The sequence below is a fragment of the Gorilla gorilla genome, chromosome 13, assembly GCF_029281585.2.
Source record: "Gorilla gorilla gorilla isolate KB3781 chromosome 13, NHGRI_mGorGor1-v2.1_pri, whole genome shotgun sequence".
Classification (NCBI taxonomy): domain Eukaryota; kingdom Metazoa; phylum Chordata; class Mammalia; order Primates; family Hominidae; genus Gorilla; species Gorilla gorilla.
This window is the reverse complement of record NC_073237.2, coordinates 32,996,417-33,009,342: the sequence shown is the minus strand read 5'-3', so window position 1 is coordinate 33,009,342 and position 12,926 is coordinate 32,996,417.

Sequence of the window (12,926 nt, the reverse complement as noted above, 5' to 3'; positions counted from 1 at the left end):
TATTTTTTTCATTTAGGAAAACTTGTATCTTTTTTTCTAAAATTTACTTTATATCTATGACAGCATATTTATATGTGTAAACTGTACTAAAAGAACAAAAATATTGAGTTTGATACATACTAGTTAACTTAATTTACATATTTATTTAATGATATAGAAGAGGTGGATTCTACTTTAGAATGCCCACTTTTAAAATGGGATCTAACATCAATATTATTTTTTCTGTTTTAATCCATACCTACCTGTCCCTAGTAAAAAGGTATAACATACTGAAAAGCTGAGGGGCCTGTGCTATGTTCTGTATTTTACAAATTGAAATTCTAAGCATGTTTTGAATTTAAGATTAGTTATTTAAAGGTATTACGCATTTGAAAACTAGTGCTCTAGGAAGAAACACTATAAAATGTAGTTAATAACTATGTAATAGGTAACATGTAATAAATAAATAATAAAGTTACATATATCGTGTATATGTATATAATTTATAAACCCTTTGCATGTTTTAAAACTTAAGTAATAAAGCAAAAATAAGCAATGAGTGAATGTTTGTTAAATTACAAACTCTGTATGAACACCACAAAACAGAAGAGCAAAAATATATTTAAAACATTATAAAAAAGAAAAAATCTTAAATATTTTATCTTGTTATTTGTTCCACATGTCTGAAATTATGTAAGTTCACTCTTCAGAAAGTAAGAAAAGGTCAGCTAAATTAATGCCATATGTCAAAGTAAAAACACCTGTGAGTTCCCAGGTATATGCATGCACATACATGTTTACATAACTATGCACTTGACACGCCATTTTTCTGTGCCTAAATTCTGTAGAATGTTTCAACTAAATCACAATTATTGGTGATATATTTATGCTTGCTGTCCCCTAAAGCAATGAAAGAATGAGAATTAAAAGTTGCCGTCAAGCTACATTTGTATAATCATGCTGATAATAGCTTCTTGCCTCCTCCCAGAAACTTAGATACTGCGTGACCTAATCTGGACAACCCCCAGAGGTGAGTCACAAAAATCACATGCATTCTTGCTGTACAAAATATAAATAGCATCTTATTATTTTTCCTATTTTAATTTCTATTGCACTAACCTCAAAAAAGAAAATGTTCTACTTCTTTAAACCTATTATCTATAGCAAGGCATCAATTTTAAGAAATAAGATGAAGGTTATAAATGATCCCATATTCACTTCATAAATTTTGCCTACAATGTGAATATAAGTCATCTGCAAACATATGTAGATTAGTTTTATTTAAATACTTTGGAAAACAAAGTAATTCAGCACTGTCCATGGCCTGAAAACGTACTCCAGTTCCATAACCTTGAATGTCTTCTGCTGACCTTCTTATTGCCTTACTCATCTTTTGTTCTCCAGGCTTTTAGACACTACTTCTTGAAACCGAAATAGCATTTTAAATACATACCACAGAAATGCTTCGCGTTGACCACTTTGAACTAGGTCAATTTGCATTAATAACTTGGAGGGGAAAGATTCTAAAACCTATTAATCTCTAAAGGTCTCAAATGCCCTCTTGCCTTTATTCTTGCTTTCTTATTTTGTATGTAAGTCACATATCTGACAAGTAGATGCCAAAAAGGTTGGTTTGACTGTGCTATCTATCCATGGCACTCTTTCCTTTCAAGAGAAAAATGAAATTCATCAAAAAGAGAATTTTATGCTACATTATGAGCATCAAAACAGACACTCCCCAAAAGGAAGATAACAACACTAGATAAAATGAGTTGATCTGAAAGGACAAAGGACTGTCTCTACTTCCATTGTATCGATTTGTCATTTCTGTGGATTTCTTTTTGTTTTTAACAAAAAGACAGAAATTTTGGAGTAATGAATAGCTCTAGTTAGCCATATCTGATGGCTAAGGATTAAACTTTTAGAAAGAGATCATAAAATTAAAATTTGAATAGAAATATTCTAATGTACATTACAAAAATGCATGCTCTTTTAGAAAGATAAGCCTGAAGATAATATTATTTAATTTACCAAAAGTGTAAACAAATACTTTTGATCATCAATATGTGTCAGCACTGTTCTAGGAAATTAATCTAGAGTATGAATAAAAATAAATCCTTACCCTTACTGAGCTTACATATTAGCAGGGCATAATATAGGATAGGAACTGAGAGTTCTCATCGAATATCACCTTGTCAGAGAAAGCTACATCAGATTAATTAGCATCACCCTCAAGCATCTTATCTTTCCTTAATTTTCTTCCTGAAAATTATAATTTTCTGATATATATAATGCTTATATGCCTGCTTTTATCTCTGTCTCTCTTCCTCTTTATTTCTTTTTTTCTGATTAGATTTCCCAGATAACAGCCATTTGCAGATCATTGCAGGTGAGCTATGCAGTTAAAAATAAGGTTCACCCTGACCCTAGAATCTCTGATTTATTCCGACTTTATGAGTTGAGGAAATGACACATAATACTCATCCCTGCAACCAACCACCTACCTTCCTTTGGCAGTTAACTTTGCAAAAGTTGTACGTTCCCAGAAGAGGGAAATATATCAAGCTGTTTTGTGGGACCTACAAAGCAGAAATGGCTCAATGGACTGATGTAAATACCAGAGAAAAGTCTCTCCAGTGCAAGACAGTCACAGCAGGTGCTTCTGCCCATGGCAGCTAACCAGTAACAATTTAGAAGTGGGGAAGGCAAATTACTTGCTAGTCATGAGAGCTGTGTGACTTTGAGTCAGAGAAAAGGGAAATACAGATCAAGTAATCAGAGAGGTGTCTTTCTAGAGTTTGATGATTGGTAAATCTTCAGAAGGTTGAGATTTGTGACCTTCCACACAGAAGGCTTTCAGTTATATCGAAACTCTGGACCATCTTTCTTGCCTCTTGTGTAGTTGATTACAGAATCCTAGCTTCCTGTCTTTTTCTATAAAAGGTCCACGGCCTTCTGTCAACTATCTGTCACTCAGGGACAGCTCTTTGGCTGCCTGCCGTTTCTCACACTGAATGCATCCATCTTCCTAAACAATTTCACTTTTGTGTATCAAAGGCACTGCGGAGAGCTGAGAGAAATGGTTCATCAGGAATCTGGGAAAGACATATGACAGGAAGTAAAACATACTGAGCAAGAGGCAGAAATGGAGAAGGAAGAGCTAAAAACAGTAAAAGGAGAGTTCTAACAACAACAAAATTATGATACCTGTTCCACTCTTCATTTCATTCTCTGTAGTTCTAACCACATTGTAATATTTCTGAAATGCAGTATTAGAGAGAGAGGAGGAAAAATCAACAGTTTAGAGGTACAGGGGAAAGGCAACTAACTGCTTTCTGAAATCAATTTCTGGCATTTTGTTCTAGCAGTTTTTCCCTATTCATGAGGTTCCAATTCGCATTTAGTGCTGGGGATTTAGTGCTGATTGCAAATTAAAGATCTTCATTTATTCTCTCCTGTTGTTTTATTTTATAGTTATCATTCTATTTTGTAATACAAGAATGTAAACATCACAGCTTCCAAAATAATTCATAATTTATGGATATTAATGTAGACTTAGCTGTCTTTGAGTGAGCTTTCATTATATTGAAAGTATTGTAAAGGCCAATATATTTTAATTTAGCAGCTGTTTATATAATGTCTGTTTATAAAATATAGCATGTTTGACTTATCCTTTAATATTAATATTCAAAAAAGCAAAAACAAAAACAGCCCTTTTCCCTAAAATGAAACTACCAAAATGGAACAGTTGTATTTACTATACAGATTTTAAAAATAATGTATAGGTTATATTTCATAAAAGATATGTATTAGCTGTATATTATGTGAGAGAGAACTATTATGACACTGAAAACACAATAGTGAACAAAACAGACAAAACTCTCCAGGCTCTAAGGGCTTATCTTCTAGTTAGGGGAGGCTGATGTAAAACAAAATAAGAACAACGTAGCATGTGCCGGGTGCTGTTGAGGACAAAGAAGAAAAAAACTTAAGGTGGGGAGAGGAGTCAGGAATTTTAGGTTGAAGCAATTTGAAAATTTTCTCTTAAGGAGGAGACATATATGAGTTCCAACCTAAAATGGTGAAGATAACCATAAGGCATTCTGAAAGAAGAGTACTCCACAAAATGCTAAAAGATACTGCCAAGTCTGGGTTCAAGAAACTCTGGTGGCTGGAATCGAGTAAGGGTGAAGGAATTATTAGGAAAGGAGGAAGAGATGTACATGGGGACAGATTGTACAGCTTCTTGTTGGTCATTCTATGTACTGAAAAATATTTTGTATCAGAAATATTTTGTCATGTGAGCTACTGGTTTTTTTGTTGCTGTTGTTTTGTTTTTTTGTTTTTGTTTTTTTTAGACGGGGTCTCACTCTGTCGCCCAAGCTGGAGTGCAGTGACGTGATCTCGGCTCACTGCAAGCTCCGCCTCCCGGGTTCACGCCATTCTCCTGCCTCAGCCTCCTGAGTAGCTGGGACTACAGGCGCCTGCCACCACGCCCGGCTAATTTTTGTATTTTTAGTAGAGACAGTGTTTCACCGTGTTAGCCAGGACGGTCTCCTGACCTCGTGATCCACTCACCTCGCCTTCCCAAAGTGCTGGGATTACAGGCGTGAGCCACCGCGCCTGGCCCTTACTGTTTTCCTTTCTAAGATAAACATCCTAATTGCTTCATTGAAATGGGAAATTAGTGGAAGGTTTAATCCCTTTGTATATTATAAAGTTTTTTCACATAAATAATCATTTTGTTTTCCAAGAAATATGTTTTTCAAATTTACTGAGAGCCCAGTCTCTCAATAACACCTGTTTTGTAAATTATCTTTTAAATGTATGGTTTCTAGAGTTCTGCATCCTGCTCAAATGGTTTGACATAATTGTCTGGGCTGGAGCAAGTATCACCTAAAATCCAACACTGCTTTGTATCCATACGGGTTAATTTCCTTCAGGAAACCCACCATTTATTTTCCCATTGCATCACTTTTACTCCACTTACTTGAGTGAAAATCCTGCTCTTAGTGTGATGTCAAGAACATTCTTTCATAATGTGAATTATTCACAAATCATCCTACATTCTCTTGACATAAAGAGAACAGGGCTTATCCACCGAAAAGGTGTACATCCCAAAAGGTGAGATAAACATAGAGTGACAAAGAAATCCAAAGAAATCTCTGCTCATCTTGCTATATTGTATTCCCTAATCCACAGCACTATTCTAAATAGGAAAGCAATAAATGAATAAAAACATACTTAAATTATTAGTAGTTGCTTTGTTGTTAAACCCATCAAAGTCATTATTCTATTCTATTAAGGCAATCTATGATTCTACTTGATTATGTATCGATTGCCACACTTTACCTTGGGCTTATAATAGATTTGAAGTCAGTTGCATTAAAATTTAGCCAATGCTTTACCTCTTCAGACTTTTTTCTTAATAAATGTGCTTCTCTTTATATTCATTCATAATGCAATTTATCTGGTTTTACTTCCTCTAATGTTACAGCCCCCTGAGGTTATCTTAGATCCTGAATATCTCAATTCATGTGGCCTTTATCATTCTAGTTTCCTGTCATCTGACAATTTGTTGTGTCATGTAAGCCCTCATTCACAGTAATGATAAAAAATACTTAACATGTGATGCAACAAGCAATCAAATCCTGCCATATAAAACTAGATTCTTTCCTGTCCATTGTGGTTGACTTCCATTCTTAAAGCAGTTCACTAGATAAGATCATTTAGTCATGTTATAATTCTCTGCAAAACATCTCATAAATAAGTCTCAAATAATTTTTTCACAAGGACTTACTTAGCATTTTTGTCAGATATCTTTCTGAAATCCAAACCTTTTTTTTTTCAGTATTTCTCTGATATAACAGCCTAGTTGCTGCCATTAAGGACGTTAAATCCAGAAAGTGCATATTATTGCAATAAACCTAGCTCTTTGTGAACCTATGTTCACTGTTGGCAGTCACCACTCTCCTCTATATGCAGTAACAATCAATAAGCTTTTCCTGCTATGCATTGATAGTTGACAAATATTTTTAGTTTGCCTTCTACATAATTTTGTGATTGTGATTGGTGCTTCTTGAGACATACTTTTATTACATGTAAGTGGAGAAATCTTCCTTGCTACCTACTCATCTCAGAGGCCCAGTAATATTAACTAGGCTCTTTGTGAGATCTATGGGGAAAGGGCATTGCTCTAACAACCTGCTATTGTTGTTACAGCCTCTTAATAATTCATTCCGTTGAAGGGTGCTGTAATGTGGATGTTCCCCAGCTCCTTAAATACCCATAACAGCTGCATAGCCACATCTTCTAATAAACGTGCTAAGAACTTAAAAGCTATCACGTTTCAAAATCTTTAGTTTACAGCTATTCTACTGATATAGTGCAAAATTATGTCAAGTGGCTCATTTCAGGGGAATCCCAGGAGCCTTCCAAGTAGCTTTATTTAGAAAACCCTTGATGCTAGCAAGTACATTTTCTTGGACTTACGTCAAATTATTTACAAGAGCATGGCTCTGTTCCAGTTTCAGGGATTACGTGTTACAATTACCACATTGTGAACTCTACTGTAGTTTCTGTATCAGTTAAAGAAGGTGATATCTCATGAGTTGCAGAAGACCCTGAAAATTAAGGCACTATGGTCTTCATATCTGACGACACGTTTGGTGAGAGTCACTTTTATTATTTTGATATCTACTGTGGTCAACACATTTATTTTTAGATTATTAACAGTTTTTATTACAACGTTTGAATATAAATGTTGCTTTTGGCTTTACCTCCTCAGCAAAAAGAAAAGTAAGAGGAAAATAGAATTGTCAATTTCTTAGCACAAACAGATAAGCTATTTTCACCAATTGTATACATATGTGTAACTATAAAAGTATCTGATCTAAAATTAATATTATGATCTATATATATTTAGATTGTACCTCTTTTCTTAATATTACTTATAATAATCTCTTTTCCAACAGTATAAGATATCCTACAAAAGTTGACTTTAATGGTTATGTTATACATTAACATTTTCCTATCTCAAAACTTAACTAAACATTGCCAATGGTTAAATACTTTGGTTGTTGCCCATTTTTCAACACCGTAACTACTTTAAAAAGAAAAATATTAGTACATAAAACATTCTAAGCATGTCTCAATATTTTTGTAAGATAAAACAGAAAAAGTTACTTTGATAACTATTTTTTAAGTTATTTGTATAAAACTATTATGTTAACTCCTGAAAGTGTGCACAATTTTATGTCTTTATTGATAACAGGTAAGTTTTCATATGCTCTAACACCAAAATAGCCATGCTAATTTTAATTATAATTAAGAATTTGCCTCAGTTTGCCTTTTTATTGATTACTGGTGAGATTTAAAATATTTGTAGTTTATTATAAATTTGTATTTCTTCTTTGTGAGTTTTTTTAAACTACTTTTGTTTTAGATTGAAGTTATTTTCTTCTCTTTGCAGATTTTAATTTGTCCTGTACCAAATTACATTTTTTTTCTGTGATTTATAATACCACCCACTACTTGGGAGGCTGAGGCAGAAGGATTTCTTGAGCCCGGAACATCAGGTCTGCAGTGAGCCGTGATTGTGTCACTGCACTCCAGCTTGGGCAACAGAGCGAGACCCTGTGTCTATTTGATAACAAAATAATAATAATAATATCATCATTGTATTTTACTTTTAATATTTTCTCATTCCTAATTGAGCTGTTTTCATCCATTTTATGAGTTCTAACTTTTGATATCTTGCTCATGCTGTCAGTTGATGATTTTTTTTTTTTTTTTTTTTTTTTTGAGATGGAGTCTTGCTCTGTCACCCAGTCTGGAGTGCAGTGGCGCGATCTCTGCTCACTGCAAGCTTCGCCTCCTGTGTTCATGCCATTCTCCTGCCTCAGCATCCCGAGTAGCTGGGACTACAGGCGCCCGCTACCACGCCCGGCTAATTTTTTGCATATTTGGTAGACAGGGTTTCACCGTGTTAGCCAGGATGGTCTCGATCTCCTGACCTCGTGATCCACCCGCCTCGGCCTCCCAAAGTGCTGGGATTATAGGCATGCGCCACCGCGCCGGGCCCCGTTGATTCCATTTTATCTAGGGACTAAATAGCTGCACATTTTTTTCTTGTTATTACCTTTAAATTATGACTATATAAACATATTTCTCTATTAAAGTAAAAAAGGAAGCATACCTATTAAAACCAGTTCTGTAGCTTGAACATTTTAGCATTTCAGAATGTGTTGCTTTCTCTGTCTTATCTTACCATTCAGTGTTTCCTAGCTTTCAGATATCTTTGATATTTATATTTTTATTAATTTTAACTATCTCAGTATTCTCTCATCAATTATTTTTGACATTCACTTTAAATTTAATGTTCCTACTAAGCCTAAGAGCAAAGTTTTCTGCTTTCCTTATATTGACATTTATTTTATGTCATCTCTTTCTCATTCTTATTTTCTACCTTGTACTCATTTCTGAGTCACCAGACATACTTCTGATAAATCAAAAATGACACTGTGGAGGCATATTTTTATAGTCCTTCTATATCTTTGTTATATTTCTATTGACTTTACATATCACTGATAACTTTTCCAAATGGACTTCTCAATTTAAAATTTTCCTCAATCTCATCTTTCTAGAAATAATTGTGAGCATATCCCCTTCTGGTTCCCACATTTCATGGAATAAGGTCTAGTTTACTTGCTTTGTTCCTTTGTAGATAAACTTATTTTGTGTGTGTGTTCATGCTTATTGAATTTTAGGAACAGGGAAATGTTTACAAGCTTAGTTTCTATAATAAGGCATGCATGAGTTTGAAGCTTGTCTCTGCCTCTTGTTAATTATCAATTATGCTAAGTTTCAGTTTTTTCTGAGGCAAAGGGAAGATCATAATTGGGCTATTCTATACAATTATTTGAAGAAAAAATAACAGAAAGAAAAGAAGTAGAGGGAAAAAAGGAAGAGAAAGAGAGAGAGAGAGAGAGCACAAAGAACTTAGACTAGTGCTCAGCAAATAGTAAATACACAATGAATATGACCTTTCACTAAATCTTGAAGTGGGGTTAGTTTCATTAATTGCATTTATAATTAGTGAGCTCATTCCATCAAGATAGTCCAGGTTATCTTTAACTTAGTAATATTATTTTCTATTACATCTTCTCCTTGAATTTAGCACATGTGTGTACATACATACACACAATTATTTCAGGCTGGTCTTCTAACTCAATTTTTTTGTTTGTTTTTGTGTTTTTAGTATCTCACCTGCAGTTCACCCCTTCTTTTCCGTTTTGAATTTGGCAATTCAGTTTTTCATAAAAAAATCAAGATTCCTTTAATATATCTTCCCAAATAGAGCACCCACTTCTTCATTTTCTTACTCTTCTTTGTAGCCACAAAGCATCTTATAAATTTGTCTATTGCCTGCTTAACACTCTTTGCAGTAGAACTCTGTTGCTTTGTTTATTGCTGCACTCTCAGTGTCTAGAATAGCTTCTGGTATCAATTGGTAATTCATTAAGTATTTGCTAACAAATGAAGAAAATCAGTAAATGAATGAAAACTCTTAACTATTAGAATCACAACCATTAACTAATTTTCTATTGCTTCTTGTTTGTTCCAGTGAAATTTGCTTTAACTCTTCTGTTTTATCCATCTCTTTTAGGTTTCCTATAGCTTCAGTTTGGCAATTTGTTACTACATTAGCCTTTGGCATAAGAAAAGTAACTTCATTGATCTGCACATAATTTTTTTGCTTGTTTCAAGGGAACCTTGGTGATAGCTAAGGAACTTTCCTGCTTCCTTCATTGACATTTTTGTCCTTATCAGGAAACCACCGTGAAAGTGCTGTTGCTTTACGTGGTACCCAGGTTGCTAGGGATCAATATTTTATATTCTCAATATATTACTTCCAGTTATGCTTTCCACAGTCACATATCTAGTTCTTATACAGTCAAGACATACAATTGCATAATGCCCAATAGCTTGATCTAAACGATAGTTTATAGCACACAAAACCAGATGAGCTTGAAATAACTTGTTTTTTCTCTAGTCCCCATATGTTTTCATTATAATGAATTACAGCTCGGTATTTCTTTCTCAAATATAGATTCACCTGAGGATATCTTTCAAGAAAAAAATCAGAATTTTCACTGATATATCAAAATTGTACATATTTTGAGGGCACATGTGATTTATCATAAATGTGTACAATGTGTAATAATTAAATCAGGGTCATTGGGTACCCATCACCTCACATATTTACCTTTAGAGTTGAGAACATTACAATTCTTCTTTTCTAGCTCCTTTGAACTATGCCGTAAATTATTGTTACCTATATTTTCCCTATTGTACTGTCAAACACTAGACGTTATTTCTTCTACCTGTATATTTGTATCCATTAACCAACTTCTCTTCATCTCCCCCTCACTCTTTCGCTTCCCCCACCATTCTTCTTTCCACCTTAAGGTCTTCTTTTTTTTGCTTCCACATGTAAGTGACTACATGCAATATTTGTCTTTCTTTGCCTGGCTTATTTCACTTAACATAATGACTTCCAGTTTCATCCATATTGCTGCAAATGACAGAATGTCATTCTATTATATGGCTGAATAATATTCCAATGGGTATATATACCACATTATCTTTATCAGTTCATCTTTTGATGGACACTTAGGTTGATTTCATATCTTTGCTATTGCAAATAGTACTTCAAGAAACTGAAGCTTCAATATATTGATTTCTTTTCTTTTGGATATATACCCAGCAGTGGGATTGCTGATTACATGCTAGTTCTGTTTTTAGTGTCTTGAGGAATCTCCATACTGTTTTCCATAATGGCTGTACTAATTTACATTTCCATGAGCAGAGCTGAGTTTTATTTTCTCCACATCCTAGTCAGCATCTGTTACTTTTTGTCTTTTTAATAACAGCCATTCTAACCTGGGTGTGTCGATATCTCATTGCGGTTTTGATTTGTATTTCTCTGATGATTAGTGATGCTGATCTTTTTCATATGCCTGTTGGACATTTGTATGTCTTCTTTTGAGAAATATCTATTCAAGTCTTTTGCTCATTTTTAATAGGGTTATTTGGCTTTTTGCTACAAAGTTAAGTTCCTTATATAATCTGCTTAATACCTTGTCAGATGAATAGTTTACAAATATTTTCTACCATTCTGTAGGTTGTCTCTTCACTTTGTCAATTGTTTCTTTGCTGTGCAGAAACTTTTTAATTTGATGTAATCTCATTTGTCTATTTTTACTTTTCTTGTCTGTGCTTTTGAGGTCTTAGCACAAAACATCTTTGCCTGGGTCAATGTCCTATAAGGTTTCCCCAGTGTTTCTTCTAATGATTTCATAATTTCAAATCTTGCTTTTAAGGCTTTAATCCATTTTGTGTCAATTTTTGCATGTGATAGAAGATGACATTCTAGTTTTATTCTTCTGCATATGGATATCCAGTTTTCTCAGCACCATTTATTAAAGAGACTGTCCTTTCCCTGCTGTATGTTCTTGGTACTTTCGTTGAATTGAATTGTCTGTAAAGTGCTTGGCTTTATTTCTGCATTCTCTATCCTGTTATATGTGTCTACGTGTCTGTTTTTACGCCAGTACCATTTTGGTTTTGGTTACTATTGCTTTGTATTACAATTTGACATCAGTAGTGTGCTGCCTCCAGTTTTGTTTTTTGTTTTGTTGTTGTTGTTGTTGTTGTTGTTCAGGATTGCATTAGCTATTCAGGATCTTTTGTGGTCCCATACAAATGTTAGTATTTTTCTTTAATTTCTGTGAAGAATGTCATTGTATTTTGCATTGAATCTGTAGATTGCTTGACCAGTATAGATATTTTAACAATAGAATGTTTCATTTCACTGGCTTACAAAAGTTATTCTTCCCTGTTTCAAGTACCAACGCACATTTTCTTCTTTATGGGGGGTATTTCTTTCACGATTTCAATTGAAATGGGATGGGGATTAGTGATAGTAATTAAAATTAAATGTTTAGACCAAACTACTGATTATAAACAAGTAACTTATAACCAAAGTATTCTTAATGGCTTGTATTGATTAATATAGCTAATCTAATAATTCAAGCATATTCATCTTACACATTTTGTTAAAATTTTAATATATCCACAAGACATATTTTACTATAGAAATCACATCCATTTCAAAGTTTTTACTACCCAATACACTGATCACATGTGGCCATCATTAAGTTGGTTATGTAAGGCAGCAGCTCTCCACTACTAATGGAAATAAAAGAAAGATGTTTTATTTTTTGCGTTCATGCTTCTTGAATTTTAGGAACAGGGAAATGTTTTCAAGGTTAGTTTCTGTAATAAGCCATGCATGAGTTTGAAGCTTGTCTCTGCCTCTTGTTAATTATCAATTATGCTTAGCTTCAATTTTCTCTGAGGCAACGAGAAGATCATAATTGAGCTATTCTATAGAATTTTATATATATATATATTTGGTTTGTTTGTTTGTTTTTGAGACGGAGTCTCACTTTGTCACCCAGGCTGGAGTGCAGTGGCACAATCTCGGCTCACTGCAACCTCCGCCTCCCGGTTCACGCCATTCTCCTGCCTCAGACTCCCGAGTAGCTGGGACTAAAGGCACCTGCCACCATGCCAGGCTAATTTTTTGTATTTTTAGTAGAGACGGGGTTTCACTGTGTTAACGAGGATGGTCTCGATCTCCTGACCTCCTGATCCACCCACCTCGGCCTCCCAAAGTGCTGGGATTACAGGCGTGAGCCACCGCGCCTGGCCTTGATAGAATTATTAAAAAAAAAAAAAGGAAAGAAAAGAAATAGAGGGAGAATATAATAGTAATTGTGCTCTGTTTGCACTTATGAATGTTACCCATAATGTGTTCTGAGTGTTATCCATAATGTGTTTCTCATTCTTACTTATAGCTAAGAAGCTGTGGCACACATTCC